Source organism: Microcaecilia unicolor, chromosome 4, assembly GCF_901765095.1.
Source record: "Microcaecilia unicolor chromosome 4, aMicUni1.1, whole genome shotgun sequence".
Taxonomy (NCBI): Eukaryota; Metazoa; Chordata; class Amphibia; order Gymnophiona; family Siphonopidae; genus Microcaecilia; species Microcaecilia unicolor.
In genome coordinates this window covers 87,948,481-87,972,374 of record NC_044034.1, presented here as the reverse complement: position 1 = coordinate 87,972,374, position 23,894 = coordinate 87,948,481, and the positions used below count along the sequence as shown (strand labels likewise).

Below are 23,894 nucleotides of genomic sequence, written 5' to 3'. Positions count from 1 at the left end.
ATACCCATTTAACAGCACTGAAATTTAAATAACAGAGATCTAATACAATGTCAGCAAAATACTAATGAAACAACTAATATGCACACATTAGAACATTTAAATAACATAGATATATGATGTTAATGTTTTTCCACAACACAGCTTACTATATAGCCAAGGGGGCAAGTTTAAATATATAGATGGGGACAAAATGGGTGTTACAGAGTCATTTGCAATAAATAGATGGGTGGCTAAACTCAAGGCAAGCTCTTTGTAAAGTTAAACAAGATATAAAGAATCAGTCTAATTTACAGTGTGTGTAGCAAGCTAGTCCAGGTGCAGATTGGTGTAAAGTCAGTCATCCTTTTAAGCTTTTACAAGTCCATCGCTCTGGGAATTTAGGGTTCCAGATTGAGATCAGTAAAATGTGGAAGGCCGTAAGCACCAAAATCCACTCTCTTTAACTCTCCCCTTCCCAAAAAATTGGTCCAGGCCAGATATTGTTCTGAACCAAGAATTTACTGAAAGTTTTAAGAGGGTTGATTAATATTTTAAACAACTTAGTCAGTCAGGGGAGACTCCAGTCTTATTAAACCACGTTGGACGGACCTAGAGAAAATATTCAGTAATTCAGTGGCACTTAACTGAATAGTGCTCGTGAATATCTGCCCTCACCACCACAGCACTGTCTTGTAAGTGCCGGGGCAGACCCAAAAGTTATCCAGGCAAAACAGTTCCGGTGCCTGAATAGCTAACTGGACATGTTGAACTGCACTAAAGACAGTCTTAACTATGGGGTCCTTTTACTAAACTGTGGTAGTGAACTTAGCGTACCCTTGAATAGGTTTTCCCATGCGCTAATGCCATTTTTACCACAGTAGTACAAGGGGCGATTTTCCATGTTTTCAATTAACGGTCACGTGCTAATGTTGCCATTAGTGCACAGCCATTTAAAAAATTACCATATGAGTAGGGTTACCATATTTGGTCTCCCTCAAAAGAGGACACTTCCCCCGCCCCCGCCCCCTGTCATGTACCTCCCAACCCCTTTCACCCCGCCCCCCACCCCCCTAAGGGTGTCCTATCCCCTAGTCCCCTCCCCTAACCTTACTCTACTGCTGACGGTCCTGGTGCTGATTCAAAATGGCCACCGAGAGTTGAAGCGGCCTTGTGTGAGGCCGCTTCATCTCTTGGCGGCCATTTTGAATCGGCGCCAGGATCGTCAGCATTGCAAGGGGAAGAGAGAGAATGCAGGGCAGTGCTCCGGGCAGGAAAGAGGGGGCTCTTTCTTGCCCCGAAGAGATCACTAGACCACCAGGGCAATAAAGTAAGATAAGGGGAGGGAATAGGACACCATTAGGCCCGCCCACCCGCCAGCCTGCCCGTTTATCTGGAAATATGGACAAACGGGCAGACTGGCAAAACCTGCCCGGTTGCCCGGCCATAAAACTGGACATATGGTAACCCTACATATGAGCACTTACCGCCATCTATTTTGTAGGTGGTAGGGATTCACACAGTAATCCTGTGCTGATCAGATGGGGGCCCTTTTACTAAGCGGCGGTAAGCCCGCAGCGGGCTTACTGCATGCCAAACGGGAACTACCACCGGGCTACCGCAGGAGCCCAGTGGTAGTTCCCACCCCCAGCGTGCTCCATTTCCAGTGCTACAAAAATATTTTCTATTTTTGTAGTGCTGGTGCTTACCCGGTGGTAATCAGGCAGTGCCGCACGCTGCTCGGTTACCGCCAAGTTAGCACAGGAGCCTTTACTGCCACCTCAGTGGGTGGCGGTAAGTGCTCCCCCCTGTAATGGCATTGCGATAAGTGGTTCAGTTACCACAAGGCCATTTCTTTTCATGAAAAATAGACAGTCTTTTACCCGCTGTGGTAAAAGGGAGCCTCAGCGCACTGATGCCAGCGCAGTCCCCCTTCTACTGCAGCTTAGTAAAAGGGCCCTTTAGTCCATGGTAATGTAGCTGTGCTGACTGACTAGTGCAGGAACACCCACTCTCTGCCCCCGGCCATGATCCTTCCAAGAAAAATGTAAAAATATTTTTTAGCGTGCACTTTGCGTCAGCAGATTAGGAAACTACCACAGGATGCCTGAGCGTGTCCCACTGTAAGCGATTTTAAGCTGTGATAAGCACACATTAGCTCTTACCACAGTTTAGTAAAAGGTTTCCTATGTTCAGGGGAATATTGGCCATATCCAGACACCTTTCGGGTGCTGCCAATCACCCAGCCCAGAGAGGGGCTGGCACTGAAACGTCAGGCCTAGTGTAGCCAGCAGCAGTGAGCATTTAAAGACACGCCAATCACCGCTGGTTGACTATTGGACCAAAAAATTACAGAAAGGCTGGGGTTTTATACCAGGACCAAATATCCACAGAACAGTTTGCTATGTGATCACTATCCAAGGTGTAATCCAAAACATGAGCAGAAATAGCCACAAAGAGTAAGAAAAAACCTCAAACCCCCAGGATACCAATTTTTAATAATAATAATAATCCTTGCAAGAGACACTGTTCATATCATCAGTTTAAATACTTCATTTAGGCTATATGGTCTGCGTTACAAATCAAAAAATAACCGGGGGCGTAGCCAGAAAATAGATTTTGGGTGGGCCTAGGCAAGAACTGGGTGGGCACCAAGTGTTCTTCCCCCCCCCCCCAACCAAAAAAAATATCTCAGCTGGTGAGAAAACGCTTCTTTCCACCTTGGCAGTCTGCAGCAGGCATGCGCTGAAAACTGAGCATGTGCAGGTACTGGTAGCATGGAGACTAGCATTTTTGTTACCATCATGGGGAAGTCTTCAGCTGGTAAAGCTTGGGATCTCCACCAGCTACCACTAAATGTGTGCCACTGTTGGGTGGGCCTGAGCCCTAAGTGGGGGGGCCCTGGCCCACCCAGGCCCACCTGTGGCTATGCCACTGAAATAAACAGATGGAGAAAAAAACTCCAGGCTAAAGAACCTCACTCAAACTAAAGTCAAAATAATATTAGAGAAAAAGACAACGGTCTCAAAAAAACCACCATCTACTAATTGTTCCATCTGGGAAGTGAAACGTTAAAGTTCAATCTGATGGATTGCAAAGCTGTACAGCTTCTTTTGCATGATGTGATGGGAAGAGTGATGCTGACCTATTTCCTGAAGAGAGATTTCATTTAAGCACCAGCTAAGTGTTTCCTTCTGTGCACTTTTGGATGCTAAACTTAAAAGTCTGGTCTGTTAATGCAGTGTTTCCCAAGTCCAGTCCTGGAGTACCCCTTGCCAGTCAGGTTTTCAGGATATCCACAATGAATATGCATGAAATTGATTTGCATACACTGTCTCCATTATATGCAAATCTCTTTCACGTATATTCACTGAGGATATCCTGAAAACCTGACTGGCAAAGGATATTCCATGTCCAGACTTGGGAAACACTGTGTTAATGCACAGAGATTTTTGAACGTTTGAACTAACTGCTCTTCTATAGTGGCAAGTGCATGTTGCATTTGCTCTCACTACTGTGATCCCCTCCACGCTTGGCCACCGGCACCATCCCAGGTTAAAATAGCCCAATGGGATTTGAGCTTGAACTGTTGGAGGGAAACCTAACAACCTAGGTGCAAGGTCTTCCTTCCTCAGAGGGTATCCAACAAAGAGCATATAGAGGAGCATTAAATGGGAAACCCATCCAGAGGCCCACCAGAGACTTGATTCCCTGCCCTAGGGACTAAGGGGTAGGAAAGAAAGGAATCAAGCACAGATTTACTGCTTCCCCCTGGTACACCAAGAAAGGAGAGAGAACTGTTCACATATTAAGTTAATTTGTCAGGGGAGGTCAGTCTGATTCACAGCTGCCCCTTTGAGGCACTGATGGCTCTAAGAAAGAAAACCTGGTCATAGGAGACTGCATCCTGAACCTCAGTCAGAGAGAACACAGAGTGAAGCTATTGAGAGTGGGCAATCCCAAATCTGTTGGTGCCCACATAACTCTTGGCTGCTCCTTGACTCTGCCCCCAGACTGCCCTGGCAATAACCAGAGAGTAAATTTTCAGCAGCAGCAGTGTGCAGTTAAATATTGCTGAAAATCCAGGAATAGCCTGTTCACCTCTAGTTAACCAAGCAGGAGCTTCTCCTGCCTGGTTAAATTGTTCTGAGTATTAACCCTTTAGATTATAAACCCTCTGGGATCTGGAAAATACCTGCTGTACCTAAATGTAGCTCACCTAGAGATGTAACTGGAAAAAGACATGAGCTAAATGCAAAATCCCTTCCTTCCTTCCACTGTGGCTGTTAGCACTGCATGAGTTCAGAAGACTTAATACATTTACTGTGAAGTCTTTCTGTGACTGGAGTTTGCAAGTGGTGTTTTTCCTATGTATATAAAGACATTCCTGTTTGAAAACTACACAGGATGTAGTGATTTGATCTTGGGAGTAAAACAAGAGGTCTCCAGCTACTTGTCAATAGGTCTGCATGATTTCAGTGACTGCTACTAGAGGACTGAGCAACCTGACAAGGGCAAGCTGTTTATTCTCTCCTTGGTCCACTACAACTCCTAATCGACCACAAGACATAAGGAACCCTAGAACACATGTCTGTTTTTTAACCTAAAACAGCATTATAGGTGCCAGAATCTATGCTCCATAGCAATTAAAAAAATAAAAAAAAAGAAAGAAAACTGGTGCATTACATAAAATGAGCAAATGCATAGTGCTCCTTTGTACTCAAGTCAGGTAAACCTGATATTAGATCAAACAATGTATGCGCTCACTGGATGCAGTAATTCACCTGTCTAATAACTACAATTATGCCAATAGGTTATTTTTCCTGTTTCTGCACCGAGTCCTTATGTTTCTCTCTACAAGTCATGATTCTGTGGTTCAGTACCTGCATTGTTCTCTGACATGAGATAGTACATATAGGGCCCCTTTTACAAAGCGGTGGTAAGCCCAATGCAGGCTTACTATTCGCTATAAAGGAAGTACCGCAGGCTACCGCAGCAACCCGGCGGTAATTCCCACTCCAGCGTGCCTTCATATCCGGCGCTACCAAAATATATTTCTTTTCGTAGTGCCGGTGTGTATCTGGCGGTAATTGGGCAGCGCAGCGTGCTGCCCGGTTGCTGCTGGGTTAGCACAGGAGCTCTTACCGCCACCTCAGTGGGTGGCAGTAAGGGCTCCCCCCTGAAATGGCCATGCAGTAAGTGCTTCACTTGCTGCATGGCCATTACTTAAAAAAAAAGAAAGACCTTTCTTTTACCTGCTGTGGTAAAAGGGGGCCTTGGCGCGCAACAAAAACAAACGCTGATGCCAGCGCAGGCCTCCTTTTGTCGCAGCATGGTAAAAGGGGCCCATAATAAGGGGATGGGACTTCATATATTTCCTTTCTGTGGTTACAATCAAAGCGGTTTACATATTATACACAGGTACTTATTTTGTACCTGGGGCAATGGAGGGTTAAATGACTTGCTTAGAGTCACAAGGAGCTGCAGTGAGAATCAAACACAGATCCCCAGGCCACTGCACTAACCACTAGGCTACTCCTCCACTCCTAATAGCCTCAACAGGCAGTTGTAAAACCTAAATAGACCACTCAAATTGTTCGTAAAATGCAAGCATGGCTAGGGTTACCATATGTCCGGATTTACCCGGACATGTCCTCTTTTTGACGGCATGTCTGGGCAACCGGACGGGTTTTGCTGATCTGCCCGTTTGTCCGGATTTCTGGACAAACGGGCAGGCTGGTGGGCGGCCCGCCCGCCTGCCCATTTGTCCAGAAATCCAGACAAATGGGCAGATTGCTAGCCTCCCCTCCCCTTACTTACTAGTGCCCTGGTGGTCTAGTGACCTCTTCCGCCTTCGGGACAGGAAAGAGCCCCCTCTTTCCTGCCCGGAGTGCTGCCCTGCATGCATCCTTCCTATTCCTGATCCTCAGAGCCGATTCAAATGGCCGCCGAGAGTTGAAATGACCTTGCAAGACTTCAACTCTCGGTGGCCATTTTGACTCGGCGCCGAGGATCATCAACAGGAAGGATGCATGCAGGGCAGCGCTCCGGGCAGGAAAGAGGGGGCTCTTCCTGCCCAAAGAGGTCACTAGACCACCAGGGCAGTAGTAAGGTAAGGGGAGGTGGGTGACAGGGAGGGGGGGGCGACAGGGTAATGTGACAGGGGGGAGGGGAAAATGTGAAAGGGGCGGAGCGAGGGTATGACAGGGGCGGGGCGGGTGTGTGGTGTGGGCAGGGCATGTGTCCTCCTTTTTGGGGGACAAAATATGTAAGCATGGGTAGTTGTAATCCCCTGGATTCTATATAGCGTGACTTATGTTGCACGTACACATTCGGGTCATATTTTGGATTTGCGTGTACAACTTAATTAGCTACAAGCCAATCAGCACCAATAATTGTCACTTAACAAGCAATTATTGACACTAATTGTCATTAAAAACCCTTTAGTGTCCAATGTTCCCATAATAAGCCATATGGGAACAGATTGATGGGAACATTGGACACTAAAGGGTTTTAATTAGAATTTACACGCACAACTGTCTAAGTGTTTCTTTAAAGTAATGCATGTAAATTCTAAGGTGCATAGCTGAAAAGGAGGTGTGGCCATAGGTGTGGAATGGGCTGGTCATGGGTGTTTCTAAAAACTATTCACATTGTTATAGAATACACCCAGTCCACGCCTAATTTAAGCATTGCCATTTACACCAAGCTTTACTTGGGGTAACGGCCCATGACTAAACAGTCGCATTGATAGGCGCTAAGCATATTCTGTAAACTGTGCTGAAATATAGGCGCATTCTATATAAAGTACACCTAAATTTAGGCATACTTTATACAATACTCCTAGGTGGGGGGTTTTTTTGGTACCAGTTTTTGTAGACATGATATATAGAATCTAGCCCAATATTTCTGGCTGCATCATGTTTTATCAATATGTAAGATTATGAGATATTCAACAGAGTAAATCTGCCTGGATTCTCACTGCTGGTTGTGGTAATAAGGAGAGATCAGCCAGCCAATAGGAGAGATGTGCCTGCACTGTTCCTGAGGCCCATTCTAAAACTGTGGCCTTTTGTTGAACTCTGTACATCCTGTACCTGCTAGAAATAGCTCCAACTAATCTAAGGAAGGTTCCAGTATAGGAAATATCTGGAACTGACAGTTTAGAAGGTGCTGGAAGTTGGTAGAAGCCTGGGAGGGCCTTCCTTGCCATATTTAGAGAGAAGGTTCTAGTGGTAGTGGAACACTCCCTCTGAGTATCTAAGCCTACTCCCTGTTATCCCGGTTTGTCTTAGGTCCATCTCCCGCCTCTGACCTTGTAACTACAGAGAGGCCCCTTTACATATGCCTGAAACAGCAGCCTAATTCAAAGATTCAGCTGGTTCATACCTTCACAGGTTGGCCATTAAAGGCACTTGCTACAGCAACAACGATTCAAAGAGGATCAAGGACAAGAAACAGAACAAACAGTTGCTGACTTGTCTTAGTGAACAGCATTGGGGAACCTGTCCACTCCTACTAAATCCTGAAACAAAGGAGCAGGAGGTCAGTTTGTGTTTCCGCCAGTGGAATAGCCAAGGGAGGGCCCAGGCCAACCCACTTTGGGCTCAGGCCCACCCAGTAGCAGCAACACCTATGATGTGGCTGGCAGGGATCCCCAACCCCAACAGCCGAAAATTCCCAAAACTGTACCTCCTGCATACCTTGTAAATAGCAGATCTTCTCCTGCAGTGAGCAGCGACTGATACATACTGCTTGCACCAGCCATACAGCCTTCCCTCTGATGGATTCTTGCCTATGTGGAAACAGGAAATTGCATCAGAGAGAAGGCTGTGGGGTCAACATGAGCAGTGTGTATTAGTTGCTGCTTGCTGCCGGTGAAAATCTATTTAAAAGGTATGCAGTGGAGGGGGGATGTTGAGAGAACATACGGCATGCGGCGAGAGAGGGAGAGACCAATCATTTGTGGACAAGGCGGAGTTCTTCTGCCCACTCTTCTTGGGCCCAGGCCCACCCAAAATTGGGTGTCTGGCTACGCCCCTGGTTTTTGCTACAGCAACCAGGGTGCCCTTTTCCATCTATACAGGGCTGAAGGGTATAACAATCTACCATTTATTACCATCTTGTCTACTGGAGCCATCTGCCAACAACTGGAGGTTGGGGAAACTATAAGTGAATAATAACTGAGCACTGATATATGTTTAACATCTGTCAATATGAACAGCAGATATCCTAAACTGTGTGCTTGAAAGACCCTCACCAACCTGGCGAGTAGGTTTTAACCATCTAAGAGAATTAAAGTAACCATTAATTGTATTTTCATCTTATGTCTGGATAGAAGAGGAAAGAACTGTAAATAGTTACTACTTGATCAGTGAAGATAAAGTGTGCTGTGCCTAAATCATTTAAAGGACAGTAAAGTTTGGTTCAGACAGAAAGACTGTATGTGGGGTAAATTATGGAGTAAATCTGGCAAGCTTGCTGCAGCCTCCCCGGATAAACCCGGGCCCCTCCCCTGGTCCCAAACCAACAAATTTGATGTGTGCCCCTTCCATCCAGCTTCTTGGGCTTACACCAGGCAGTTGCCTAGGCATGCAGACAAGGAAGTTTTTTTTTTTATTTGTACCCCACACTTTCCCACTCATGGCAGGCTCAATGCGGCTTACATATTGTATACAGGTAGTTATTTGTACCTGGGGCAATGGAGGGTTAAGTGACTTGCCCAGAGTCACAAGGAGCTGCCTGTGCCTGAAGTGGGAATCAAACTCAGTTCCTCAGGACCAAAGTCCATCACCCTAACCACTAGGCCACTCCTCCACTCCTAACAAATACAAACAGTGATTGGATTATTATTGGGCTATTTTATTGCAGATCACTAGTGTGAATCAGCTCTAGAAAGCTTTGGTCATTCTAGCAAGCATTCCAGTCTTCCATAACCTGTGCCAACTTCTCAACTGCTTCTAAGAAAAAAATGAGGGCAATTCTATAATTGGGCATCTCCATTTAGGTGTTCCAAGGGCACATGGTGGGAGCCCATTCTATAATGGAACATGGGTCCTTAGGTTCCGTTACAGAATTCTAATGTAATCTGGTATTGAAGCACCTAACATTTAGGTCTCTACACCAGCCATAGAGCTAGTGTAAGTAAGTGTGGCTGCCTAAATATGGTAGAGACATGCGTAACTTAGAGAATCCTGTCCTGACCATACTCCGCCCCTCTGTACACAACTCCTGGCAAATACATATTAGAGGGAATCCTATAAATAGCACTCACAAATAGGTGACCAAAAAATCAGTGTTAAGCGCTATTCTATGAAGGGCATGGGCTCTTTATAGAATAGCATGTAGCGCCGATTCCCACAGCTAACATTAGGCACCAGACTTACGCCTGCCGAAACCTGGTGTAAATGCTGGCACCCAAGTCAGGAGCGCTTATCCAGTGTTCTGTATTTTGGAATGCCCCTGATATACCCATGCCCCTCTCATGGCCATGCTCCCTTTTGGGATATGCACTATGGAAGTTAGGCACCCTGCCTTATAGAACAACGTATAGCCTGATGCACACCCAAATTTTAATGAGTGCCAATTAACATCAATAAATGGTTATTGGCACCCAATTATTGATGGTTAAGATCTCATTAACCAAGTAATTTGTAGGCACATCTCAGCAGCGCACACACATTTTGGTGCCACATATAGAATCTGGGGGATTATGTAAATTAAGCAGGTATTTGCAAAGTAGTGCATGGATGCCCTAGCATTTATACCCACACATGTAAATGGGGACATCTAGATTATTGAATTGCCTGACTAGCATGGAATAGAAGTTTGCAATGATTTTTTTTTTCTTTTCAGATCTGCTTCTTCTTTTTGCAGAATTTGCAGAGGATTTTATTGAACAGACTCATCCACTGCAAATTTTTCACAAATCTAAATCAAAGGTTTTGAATGTCTTTTTTTCCTTTATGTTTCTTTGTATTTATTCATAATTCTAACATAACTGATGGTATCATCAATCGCTCTTACTACTGAGGGGTATGAGTGGGTATTCTTCTGTTCTAACTCTGTCCTTTGAGATTTTTTTGAATATCTTTAGACTTTCCTTCAAAATTACAGATAACAACAGGAAAGATCTGAGGAAAATCTGTAAATTCCATCCAGCTCAAAAATGTACTGCTTGAAGAACATCTTCAAATTGTTCAGGCCACATCTGCTATGTACCAGTAGCATCACAAAGTGTCGGCTGATCGCCCAGGTGCTTCTGCTCAGAGAAGTGGAATGATTAGAACAGTAGCTGATGGCTTACAGTTATGGCTAGCAGCAGGTTTTCCCCGTCAGTCTTACTGGAGGGACTCAGAGCACAAGTTTCCTTCAATAGTTATTTCTTTCCTATAGGACTGTCTGTAGCACACTGTACATGAATGGGTCATTATTCAAAAGCAAAGAACACCTGCTGACTGGGATAATCAGCAGCACCATCCACACAGTTCCTCTGCATAACTTTACAGACTGCCTGGGCACTAGGGGGACAATTCTATAAAGTGACACCTAAAGATAGGCATCACTTAAGTGTATCAAAGGCACCAATGTACTCTAGGATCTATTCTATAAGTTAGCTCGAAGGTGCTATAGCGCCTAGCTGCAAGGTGGGCCATGGGTATGTCTATAAACTACATACCAACTAGAAAAAATCCCAAGAGAGAGACAAAAATGATCAACTGAAGATGGGGGGATATCTTTACTTCACACACTGGCGTCCCTGAGGAAGACCTTTTGAAACGGAAAGTTCTGTAGGACGTTTGAAACTCATGGTGTATGAGTGGCGAAGTTCAGGTAATTCTGCTCATGTTTGTTTCTTCACTTCCAGTGTTGTTTAGAATTAATGAGGTTCAATATATTAACCTCACTCAATATACAAGCTTATAAAGAGGTTCACCCTTTTCTTCCATCTTGTGGACTTTGGTGATGTAAAAAGTTGTCAGAGAACTCCATTTTTCAAGTGTTCAGTTTAAATGTCACCAATTTTGGGTTTTTGCACTTTTATAATCACAGCTTTATTCGCGAGTTCTTATAGAAGAGCAACTTATGATATATAGAGCTTTCAAGTGAGCTGATTTCTGGCGGCCTGACTCATTGAAGTTGTGCTCAGCTGCAGGTGCAGCCTATACTGAGCTCTCCTTTGAACTCTCACAAAATTTATTTATATATTTACCTTTCATTCTTGTCACGTTTGTGATTATTTGTGGCATCCTCTGCTTACATTACCAAACTTCCAGTATTTGGGATTGATTTTTTTCAGTAGTTTATAAACTACATGCATCACTTGGCATATCTATGCCAGGGGCGTATCTGAGATTCAGCGGTACAGAGGGCAGGGGCTAGAGTGAGGGGGCACATTATAACCCCCCCCCCCGCCGCTGTCATCGTCGTCGTCATCAACCCTCCCCCCCACCGCCAACCCTTTCCCCGCCTACCGCCGTCACCTACCCCGAGGTCCGTTCCTGCCGGTTTTTTAAACTATTACTTCAGCTGGCGGGGGACCCCAACCCCCGCCAGCCCAGCCGAGGTCTTCTTTAACTTCTTCATCCTTGTGCTGTTAAAGCTGCATGATGCATCCTTCCAGTTGGACGGAGTTTGACGTCGCAGCACGTTGTACGGACGTCAACGTGCTGCGACATCAAACTCCGTCCAACTGGAAGGATGCATCATGCAGCTTTAACAGCACGAGGATGAAGATGAAGTTAAAGAAGACCTCGGCTGGGCTGGCGGGGGTTGGGGTCCCCCGCCAGCTGAAGTAATACTTTAAAAAAACGGCAGGAGCGGACCTCGGGGTAGGTGACGGCGGTAGGCGGGGAAAGGGTTGGCGGTAGGCGGGGGAGGGTTAATGGCGGTAGGGGGGTCCAGGGCAAAATCTGCGGGGGCCCAGGCCCCTGTGGCCCCACGCAGATACGCCCCTGATCTATGCATCCCAACTTACTCATATCATTGATATTGCATTGCCTACACATGAATGCGCCAATGCCAACTGTATGCTAGTATTCAATAACAGAATCTTGGCGCCAAGATGTTGTTGTAGAATTGATGTTAAACTCATGGCATTGGGTACCTAGATTGATCAGTCAAGTTATAGAATAGCTCTTTACGCAGAAAGTTCCAAAACAGAAAATAGGCAGAACCAGGGCGGTCCTGGAACTTATCCGAATAATAGCAATATTCAGTCTGCTATCTGAATAGCTCAGCTGGTTAACTTTCTAGAATGGTATAGCACAGTGGCTACATAGCTTTAATGCCCTTTACAGTTAGGTAATCAGTGTTCAATCTGTCCACCTTCATTTATTTCACTGGTGAAGCTGTGACCCCATACCTACCACTTAATGGCAAAATTTTTCTGGAAAATTTGATAGAGCATGCCATAAAAGTAACGGCATAGTGAGTAAATATTTTTTTAAAAACAAGCCTGAAATCAGAACATAATACAAAACCATTTCAACCAGTCCCCATAGTAACAAAAGATCTCAAAATGGTTTTGCTTGCTTGTTGCTATAGTGATATTTTCAAAGCAAGGCTCTGAGTATCGCACAGCTATCCATACTGAGACTCTTCCAGGATGGCATCAATCAGCACTACTCATCTCTGGTTCTGTAACATAAGGATGTGCAGAGAAAAAAAAAGTATTTATTTTGTTCCATTATTCCAGTTCGTTTGCTCTTGTCTGTCATTTCATTCTGTTTTCCATTAAAGTCAATGGCTGAAGCAATCTCTCCTATTTTTCACTCTAACACTGGTGTTTTCCCATACAAATTTTATGAAACAAATCAGCTGCAAAGGCAACAGAGTGGGAAATTAATACCCTACAGCACAGTGAGAGGGTTAAAGTGGCCAGAGTGTCAAAAATATCCCATGGTGCAATAAGAGGGGCAAAGTGGCTGAACTGTAGTATGAAGTGCCAAAGCAAGAGAGGCAAAGCCACATCACCAGTGGCAGGAAGATCCCCAGGACAATGAGAAAGAAGTAAATGAGCATCAGCTGAAGCATCAGCACCCTAAACACTGTGAGAGCAAAGCAGTCCTAAGTGGCAAAAACACCCTTGGCAACATGAAGGAAGCAAAATAGCACTAACAGTGGGATGAAGACACCAAGTCACTGAGAGGGAGCAAAGTAGCACACACAATGATATGATCAGTGAAAGACACCAAAGGAGGAGTAGCATAGCAAAAAAACATAGTATGAACAGCCCAAGGAACCGTGAGAAAGTATAATGGCATATAGTATACTAAACAATAGACTGACTGCAATTATATATATTGACACGTGTTGAGAGATTCACTTAATTATGGAGGAAAAAGGTCTCAAATGCCAGCTTGCCTATATACATGAATAAATCATAAGGCATATCTCAGGCTAAAATCATCATCGACCTAAAAAAACCTCCTTCAAATTTTATTTAGGTAACTTTTCACAAAGAGAAAAACAAAAAACTTCCTTTGACTTAGCTTTAAATGCTGGATGGTCTCACGTCTTTACTCTTGTCTCCCGACGGGGACCCGTTTCGCTCCACCGCTTTCTCAAGGGAGGGATATAGACGTGCCTAAAAAACAAAGTAAGTCAAAGTCCAAAATCTAACCTTACTACTTTAACGTCATAATAGACTCTCCAACACAGTGTGTCTCTCTCTGTACTGCAGGACCAACAGTTCCTACAAAATGGCTTCTCATTTAAATACCATGGAAGCTAGGCTGTGTTCTAGTCAGCTGGTTGAGGCTTGTTATGGTGTCTCTGAAAGGACAAACTTGTGTGCTTAATCCAAACCATTGGCAAAACAAAATCTCAAAAAGAAAATCTCAAAAAGATATAAAGATTTTGAAAGCTAACTGGGACATTATGAAAACCCATAGTTTGTTCAATGAACATAGACTTCGTATAGCTTTCTCTAGGAATCGGTATCTGAAGGAAATTTTGAGCCCATCAGACCTGCCAGCTAAGCGAGATCAGACAACAGAAAGAAAGAAACATATGACATATGGAGCATGCAGTATGTGTGACATTATGGATGAATGTGAAATTTTCACTAATCCTATGGACTTGAAACAATATCATCTACAGTTAAATACAAATTGCTAATCAACATACGTAGTATATGTCTTGCGATGCCCATGCAATAAAATATACATAGGCAAAACGAGCAGTACTTTATATGTCCGGCTAATAGAAAATAAGTCATGTATATCCACCCACAAGTTAGGAGCTCCTTTAGTTCAACACTGTAAGGAAACTCGTCATGTCTTTAAAGATTTTAGATGCTGCATTATATAGCAGGTGGCGCCTCCCTCTCAGTGGGGGAGGGGGGTGATCATGACAGGAAACTGACTTAATGTGAACAACGATGGATACACGCCCTACAATCTATGGCACCTAAGGGGCTGAATTCCATTATTGAGTGGACTGCATTCCTTTAAGATTCTCTTGAGACTCTTTTTCTGAGATACATCTTTTTGAGATTTTGTTTTGCCAATGGTTTGGATTAAGCACACAAGTTTGTCCTTTCAGAGACACCATAACTAGCCTCAACCAGCTGACTAGAACACACCCTAGTTTCCATGGTATTTAACTGAGAAGCCATTTTGTAGGAACTGTTGGTCCTGCAGTACAGAGAGAGACACACTGGTAAGAGTGTTGGAGAGTCTATTATGACATTAAAGTAGTAAGGTTAGATTTGGGGCTTTGACTTACTTTGTTTTTTAGGCACGTCTATATCCCTCCCTTAAGAAAGAGGTGGAGCGAAACGGGTCCCCGTCGGGAGACAAGAGTAAAGACGTGAGACCGTCCAGCATTTAAAGCTAAGTCAAAGGAAGTTTTTTCTTTTTCTTTGTGAAAAGTTACCTAAATAAAATTTGAAGGAGGTTTTTTTTAGGTCGATGATGATTTTAGCCTGAGATATGCCTTATGATTTATTCATGTATATGGGCTAGCTGGCATTTTGAGACTTTTTTCCTCCATAATTAAGTGAATCTCTCAACACGTATCAATATATATAATTGCAGTCAGTCTATTGTGTAATATACGTGAAATATCTGCAATTAGGATTGTTCATTTTGAAATATATAGTATATTACAACATTATTTGATTGGTCCTTTAAAAGTGTATCGCTACCTCCAAAAACTCTGGTATTCAGTGACTTGAATGATTAGCATTTATATGTTCCCTGTGGCAAAAATGCTCTAACAACCACCTGTGTGTGTGGCACTTGCTGTAGACCACAAAAGTAGTTTTAAATTTCAGGCCTCAAATGTCTATTTAGTCTTGGCTGTTAAAAAATAAAAATGGATTTTACTAATGAACTCTTTTATCATAGATCCAACAGCATTAGACATAAACAAGTCAATATAAGATCTCTAAACATAGCCAAGATGATAATTTCAGAAAAAGGAATCAGATTCTGGAAAATCTTGGAATACCTCAGTGCTGTTTTCTTCTCCACTTTGGCATCCACTGATCAATAGCTGCTGGCAGGCAATGTCGAGTCTCCCATATATTTGGAGGCCTTTGTCCTAGTCTATAGACAGCAGGGCCGGTCTTAGGCAGAGGCGACCAAGGCAGTCGCATAGGGCCCCGCGCCTAAGGGGGCCCCGCTCAGCGTGCCTCAACTCTGCCTCGTGCCTCCGCTTCGACCCGGACCGGGACCGCTTCGAGTCACTGAACCTCTCTCCAGCCATAGGCAGATAAAGCATTCCTGGCATACCTTGTACACTGTGCACTGTGCTGGATCTTTTCTTAATATTTTTCCTTATTTTCTCCTTTGTTATGAGAATTGGAACTACTAATTGTAGTGGACTTGAACTGAATAATTTCTGGGGAGGGGAGTTTTCATGATGATAGCATTGTGCTTATTATTTCAATCAGTTTTTTTGTACAAGTTTAGCTTCATTTGTCTTTATTTGAAATTTCATAAATAAAAAATAATGTCTAAAAATGGAATAATCTTATCAATGGGGTGCAGCTAGGGTGGGGGCGGGGCTAGGATGGGGCCCCACAAAATTGGTCTGCACAGGGCCCCGCACTTGCTAAGACCGGCCCTGATAGACAGCATATGGTTAACCAGCCATCTCCATATCCAATCTGCCCTTTCTTAAACTCCTTGAACCACTGCTTTAGGACTTGTAAGACAACTCCAACATCAACCTCCTCTTGAAATACATGTCTCTTAAGTAGAGCTCCTCTCCTAAAGACCTGGCCTTCATGGACCTTGGAACCCACACCTCAGACCCCAGGTGCTCCTGTTGAGTTCCAACACTCTACAAAAAGGGTAGCGAGGAAAGGAATGGAGCTCGTCTCCCAAGAACCTAGGCCTTCACAGGCCCTGGAACCCACACTTCTGACCCCAGGTGCTCCTGTTGAGCCCCAACACTCTATAAACAGGGTAGAGAGGAAAGGAATGGAGCTCCTCTCCCAAGTACCTAGTCCTTCACAGGCCCTGGAACCCATACCTCTGACTCCAGGTAAACAGGGTAGAGAGGAAAGGAATGGAGCTCCTCTCCCAAGGACCTAGGCCTTCACAGGGCCTGGAACCCACACCTCTGACCATGGGTGCCTTTGTTGAGCCCCAACACTCTACAAACAGGGTAGAGAGGAAAGGAATGGAGCTCCTCTCCCAAGGACCTAGGCCTTCACAGGCCCTGGAACCCACACCTCTGACCCCAGGTGCTCCTGTTGAGCCCCAACACTCTACAAACAGGGTAGAGAGGAAAGGAATGGAGCTCCTCTCCCAAGGACCTAGGCTTTCACAGGCTGTGGAATCCACACCTCTGACCCCAGGTGCTCCTGTTGAGCCCCAACATTCTACAAGCAAGGAAGAGAGGAAAGGATACCTCCCAAAACTCAGCACTAAGTAAATTCCTCCTGTAACAGGACTCCAAGCAATTTAACCATTCAGATATAGCTCCTGACCAGTTAAATCACTTGTTTGGGGATAATTGGTCAATTTTAGTGGCATTTAACTGATTAGTGCTGCCGAAAATGACTGGTTAACGCCTAAAGCAAAACCAGCTAATTTGGGGACGTTCCAGGGATGGAGTTGGCACTTGGCCAGTTATGTGTCAATATTCAGCACTTAACCGGACAAGGTCACCACATGAGTAAGACTGCATTAAAGTCAGTCCTATCTTTATGTGGGCCCCATAGCTGGTTGAATGCTAAATATCACACTTAATCAGTTCCGGAAACCTGGAAATTCAATGCCGGAGCCCAAACATGGCCCAGCATTGAATTTCCAGGCATAACGCTGGTGGCAGTCAGCAAACCAAGTAAGCAAAATTCAGGAGCCCTTACTCCTGTTTGATCTGTGTTTAAAAGTGATATAATGGAGAATGGCCCTATGTGTCCATCACTGAGAGTAGAAGTTCCTCTCTTGTGTTTTGGAACAAACTATATAATACTCTGCTACCCAGAGAAGTGTAAAGATCAAGATGCTTATTTTTGAGAAATACACCAAATGCATGTGCTTTTAAGAAAAAAAAAACATTCCTGGAGTGAACTGACAATTTATAGAGAGCATCATGATCTCTTCTCCTCCCATTTTGGATTGCCTGGAGCCACTTTAGTAAGGAGAAAGTTATCAAATCACAGTTAAATATTGTTTGTCTCAGGAATGCTTAGACCCTCTGAGAGCTTATTTCAGAGAAGTGTCTTTTTAGTGGCAGTGATGCTGTCTTTGCACACTCCTTTTCTTACTTTTTATGCTAATACTAATTGTGGTGCAAGATGATGCAATAAAATCAACTAAAAAGTCTTTATTAAACATAAGTACATAAGTATTGCCATACTGGGACAGACCAAAGGTCCATCAAGCCCAGCATCTTGTTTCCAACAGTGGCCAATCCAGGTAACAAATACCTGGCAAGATCCCCAAAAAAGTACAGAACATTTTATGCTGCCCATAAATAAGCAGTGGATTTTCCCCAAGTCCATTTTAATATTGGTCTATGGACTTTTCCTTTAAGAAGCCTTCCAAACCTTTTTTAAACCCCGCAAAGCTAACTGCCTTTACCACATTCTCTGGCAATGAATTCCAGAGTTTAATTACATGTTGAGTAAAGAAACTTTTTCTCCGATTTGTTTTAAATTTACTACTTTGTAGCTTTATTGCATGTCCCCTAGTCCTAGTATTTTTGGAAACAGTAAACAAGCGATTCACAACTACCCATTCCACTCCACTCATTATTTTATAGACCTCTATCATATCTCCCCTCAGCTGTCTTTTCTCCAAGCTGAAGATCCCTAGCCTCTTTAGAACTTTCCTCATAGGGCAAGTCATCCCATCCCCTTTATCATTTTCATCGCCCTTCTCTGTACCTTTTCTAATTCCACTATATCTTTTTTGACATGCGGTGACCAGAATTGAACACAATATTCAAGGTGCGGTCACACCATGGAGCGACACAAAGGCATTATAATGACCTCATTTTTGTTTTTCATTCCTTTCCTAATAATACTTAACAATCTATTTGCTTTCTTAGCTGTCACAGCACACTGAGCAGAAGGTTTCAATTTATCATCAACTCCTAACGTGGAACCTTGCATGACGTAGCTATAATTAGAGTTCCTCTTTCCCACATGCATCACTTTGCACTTGCTCACATTAAACATTATCTGCCATTTAGAAGATCAGTCTCCCAGTCTCGTAAGGTCCTCTCTTAATTTTTCACAATCCTCTTGCGATTTAATAATTTTGAATAACTTTGTGTTGTCAGCAAATTTAATTACCTCACTAGTTACTCCCATTTATAAATATGTTAAAAAGCAGCGGTCCCAGCACAGACCCCTGGGGAACCCCACTAACTACCCTTCTCCATTGAGAATACTGACTATTTAACCCTACTCTCTGTGTTCTATCTTTTAACCAGTTTTTAATCCACATTAGGACACTACCTCCTATCCCATGACTCTCCAATTCCCCCTGGATTCAATTAAGCCAATTAAGCCACGTATAGACAATCACTGGAATGTGGGACTCTACTCAGACTGTGTTTCGGCCGGGGCCTTTGTCAGGAGGACAGTTGTGGAATATAAGAATGAATATATAAATAAAATAACGTGCATAACTTAATTGACTTAATAAGATAATCTGCATTGATAACAAGCAATAATGAACACTAATTGGCAATAATTAGAATTTACGCACACAACTCGCTGAGCGCATTCCGTAATGCAATGCACTAAAATCTAATGTGCGTAGGCAAAAGGGGGTATGGTCATGGGTGGGGAGATGGGTGTTTCATGGGTGTTCCGAAATTTACGTTCATAGTTATAGAACATGGCTCAGTGCACCTAAATCTACGGGATTTACACCACATTTTCATTGGTGTAGATGCAGGTGCATAGATTTAGGCACTAATATCAACTATATGTATTCTACATACCGCACCTAAATCTAGGTGCCACTTATAAAATAAGCTTAGTCAGCATTGATTTCAAAGACATTTTTTAGGCACAGTTCTTCCCCTTAGCGCTTATTTTTTTCTGCAACCATATTTGGGCACCATTTACTGAATTTAGCCTATAATGTATATCTGCTACTCATTTTACATTTATCTCATGATTTAAAAATTCAGATTCAATGATGACTGAATAATATATATCGGGAAGTGTTTTGAGGGGCGAGTCACTCCAAGTGCACTGTGCCACTGGTAGAGAGAGAGAGAAGCAGGCAGCTCCCCCACACAAGTAATGACTGATACTGACACAGATAGGTTAGTTGGAAGAGAAAATAGCAAAAGAGTTTCTATGAAGCTGGATATCATTGGAGGCTTTCTCAGAGCCAATGCTAATATTAAGAACGTGGAAGATGAAAAACAAAAGATTCTAGAAGGAGGCGATCTTGTTGACTCAATTGAAGAAACTTTCTTTGACCTTGTTGGATGACTTTGGGGAAACCTTTACATGATATAACTACTGGCACCTAAATGTGTGCGTATCTTACAGTATTCTGAAAGTGGAGCTTGTAGGTGGCAGCACTACCCATGCCCCTCCCAAGCTGTGCCCAGGTGAATGCCCACTTGCATTTACATGCTATGCCACTTACGTACGACCTTACAGAATAACCCTTAGGTATTTTGCTGACACTTATGATAGAGAGACCTGCTAGTCTCCCTTCCAGGTCAAAGACACACACTGAAATAACACATATACACACACCAGCCTTAAAGATACAAACATATCTGTAATGAGGGGTTGGAAAGAATTACATGACCCTTGCTCTGCATGCTTTTCCCACTTGTTAATGTGACTAAAAGTAAGTGAGCTTCAGAAGTATGTGCATGCTTTCAGGTGACTGAAAATCCATTTGTGAGGATTCAGTCAATTTATTCTGCATGCATAGGACCCAGTTAAGTCATTGAAAATTTACACTTAATGAACAGGTATTTGTGAGTAAATGATTATAATTTTCTACCTAGTATAGACTATTCTATCACTGAATCTATTCAGATCAGTGATTCTAAAGATAGGTTGATGTTTAACTAAGTGTGAGATCAGAATAACAGGCTGACGAATTGCTAGGATATATACCATATGGAACTAGATACAGTTTCAATAGTCAGAGGAACTAGATATGACATTAAGCCAAGCTGTTTATCCTGTAATTATAGCTCCATACACAGAACAGTATTAAATAACATCCAGTGTGACATGAACAGGCCTGCCTGATGGCTCAATGAAAAGTGCTACATGCTGCCATGCAAAAGACCTGATTCCAATTTGAGAGCCATAACTCTGATCCCTGGATGAGTAATGGTTGAAAATGCTTAGAGGCAGTGTTTATAGCCCCTAGAAAAGGGACTTTTAGCCATTATGCAATAGTGGCATCGAGTGGCTGAGGACTGTCACTGAATTAGGAGGGTGATAGCAAATAAGCAAAGAACACCAGCACAATTGTGAATGAAGGCTCGCTGTATTTTACTTCAAAGTAGGCCACTTCCAACTGAGCCAGAAATGTAAAGGTTCAGGAGAAATGTGCTGGTCTGCAAAACAGTGGTGTAGCCAAGGGTGGGCCTGGATGGGCCCAGGCCCACCCATTTTGGGCATAGGCCCACCCAGTAGCAGCCCACCTATGATGTGACTGGCAGGGATCCCCAAGCCCCACAAGCCGAAAACTCCCAACAACTGTCCTTCCTGCATAACAGCCTTCCTTCTGATGTATTCCCGCCTATGTGGAAACAGGAAATTGCATCAGAGGGAAGACTGTGGGGCCAACATGAGCAGTGTGTATTAGCTGCTGCTCACTGCTGGTGAAAATCTGCTATTTAAAAGGTATGCAGGGTAGGGGGGATGTTTGAGAGACTATATGGCATGCAGACAAGAGAGTGAGAGACCAAATCACTTGTGGGACAGAGCGGAGTTCTTCTGCCCACCCATCTTGGGCCCAGGCCCACTCAAATGTGGGTGTCTGGCTACGCCCCTGCTACAAAAGAAAGAGATGAATAGACTTTTATGAATGCTGGGGTTGATACTCGTGGAGGGGCATAATCAAATGGGGCGCCCAAGTTTTCCTGAGGGCATCCTCACAGGACGTCCCTGTGAAGGGGCGAGGAAACCCGTATTATCGAAACAAGATGGGCGGCCATGTTTCGTTTCGATAATACGGTCGGGGATGCCCAAATCTCAACATTTAGGTCAACCTTAGAGAAGGTCATCCCTAGAGATGGTCGCCCCTGGTTTTCAGCAATAATGTAAACCGAGGACGCCCATCTCAGAAACAACCAAATCCAAGCCATTTGGTCGTGGGAGGAGCCAGCATTCGTAGTGCACTGGTCCCCCTCACATGCCAGGACACCAACCGGGCACCCTAGGAGGCACTGCAGTGGACTTCAAAAATAGCTCCCAGGTGCATAGCTCCCTTACCTTGGGTGCTGAGCCCCCCAATCTCCCCCCCCCAAACCCACTCCTCACAACTGTACACCACTACCATAGCCTTAGGGATGAAGGGGGGCACCTAGATGTGGGTTTGTGGTGGGTTTTGGAGGGCTCACATTTACCACCACAAGTTTAACAGGTAGGGGGGGATTGGGCCTAGGTCTGCCTGCCTGAAGTGCACTGCAGTACCCACTAAAACTGCTCCAGGGACCTGCATACTGCTGTCATGGAGCTGGGTATGATATTTAAGGCTGGCATAGAGGCTGGAAAAAATATTTAATTTTTTTTTTTTAGGGTAGGAGGGGGTTAGTGACCACTGGGGGAGTGGGGGAGGGGGTCATCCCCGATTCCCTCCAGTGGTCATCTGGTCATTTAGAGCATATTTTTGTGGCTTGGTCATTAAAAAAATAAGGACCAAGTATAGTCGGCCAACTGTTCGTTAGGGACGCCTTTCTTTTTTCCATTATCGGCCTAGGACGCCCATGTGTTAAGCACGCCCCAGTCTCGCCTTTGCTATGCTTCCGACACACCCCCATGAACTTTGGTCATCTCCACAACGGAAGGCAGTTGAGGATGCCCCAAATTGGCTTTCGATTATGCCGATTTGGGTGACCCTGGGAGAAGGACGCCCATCTCCCGATTTGTGTCGAAAGATGGGTGCCCTTCTCTTTCAAAAATAAGCCTGAAAGTGATTTAAAAGGCCAGAAATGGCTCCTGGCTGGTTAAATCACCTTTTCGGGGCTTACCGCTAATTTTCAGTGGCAATTAACTGGTTATTGCTGCTGAAAAAACCCCAGTTAGAGCTAAAATAAAAACCAGCTCTTTTGGGTGTGTTCTGGAGGTGGAGTCGGCACTTGGTCAGTTAAATGCCAATATTCAGCACTTAAAGGCCAGGTTAATGGCATAAATAGGACTGCATAAAAGTCAGTCCTACCTTTGGGGCCTTTTTACAAAGGCACATAAGCATCTACACGTATCCAACGTGCATCAATTTGGAACTACCACCTGTCTACCACGTGCCCGGGGCAGTAATTCCATTTTTTACTCACGTCCGATACATTCAGCAGAAAATATATTTTATTTTCTGTCGCATGGTGCTAACCGGGCAGTAATCAGCAGTGTATGCGCATTGACACGTACCGCCCGGTTAGCGTGTGAGACCTTACCCCAAGTCAATGGGTGGCAGTAAGGTCTCAGGCCCAAAAGGGATGCATGCCAATTTTATTTTGCCACATGTCCATTTTTGGCCCCCGCAAAAAAGGCCTTTTTTGCAGGCACGCTGAAAAATGGACCTGTGCGCGTCCAAAACATGCGCCTGCCCTAACGCAGACCATTTTTCGACATGCCTTAGTAAAAGGACCCCTTTATGCAGTAACCCATAGGCTACGTGTTAAGTGCTCCAGAAACCTGGAAATTCAATGTTGGTGCCTAGACGTGGCCCAGTACTGAATTTCCAGATTTAACTGCAGTGGTGGTCAGCAAAATGTTGATCACTGCCGGCTGAACGTCAGGCCTGTAGTTTTTATAACAGAGCGGAATACTATTACTTTTCAAAAGTACGTGAGCCCTCTTGCTATGGGAAAATGAAGAGGAAAACAGTCACAGAAGTCTTGTCAACCCTCTCGACTGGGTCCTCTGAGGACACTAATGGCCGATAGCACATGCTAAGCTTTAGTAAGAAGGCCCTTATCAGTCTACTAAGTATATTTTTTGGGATCCAGTAACCTAATCTCTTTTTTGGCAACAAGAAGGGTTTCTGGATCACTTTCAGTAAGCCAGCAATAGGGTCCTAAAAAGTGTTTTTCCCCCTTCCCTAGCAACCTTTGGTCTATTACTGTTTTAGGATTTAAATATTTTTCTGTTTTGTCCTCCATTATTTACTTGGATCCTTTCTTGTGGACTAGAACAGGGTATAATAATATAATAATAATATTGTTTGTAAGTATAATGCTCATTAGTACAGATTTTTTTCTTTTTATTTCCCTGCTTTTCTGTACAAGTTATTTGTGTG

General features: G+C 43.9%; 1 long non-coding RNA gene across 1 annotated transcript; it reads right to left on the bottom strand.

Annotated features, from left to right (window-relative positions):
* Positions 1–7,301: 7,301 nt before the first annotated feature.
* LOC115468143 lies at positions 7,302–23,397 on the bottom strand. Its single transcript, XR_003941827.1, has 3 exons — positions 23,330–23,397; positions 19,926–19,931; positions 7,302–7,312 (listed from the first exon to the last, which is right to left on the bottom strand). It is a non-coding gene; the product is annotated as an uncharacterized LOC115468143 (long non-coding RNA).
* Positions 23,398–23,894: the final 497 nt, after the last annotated feature.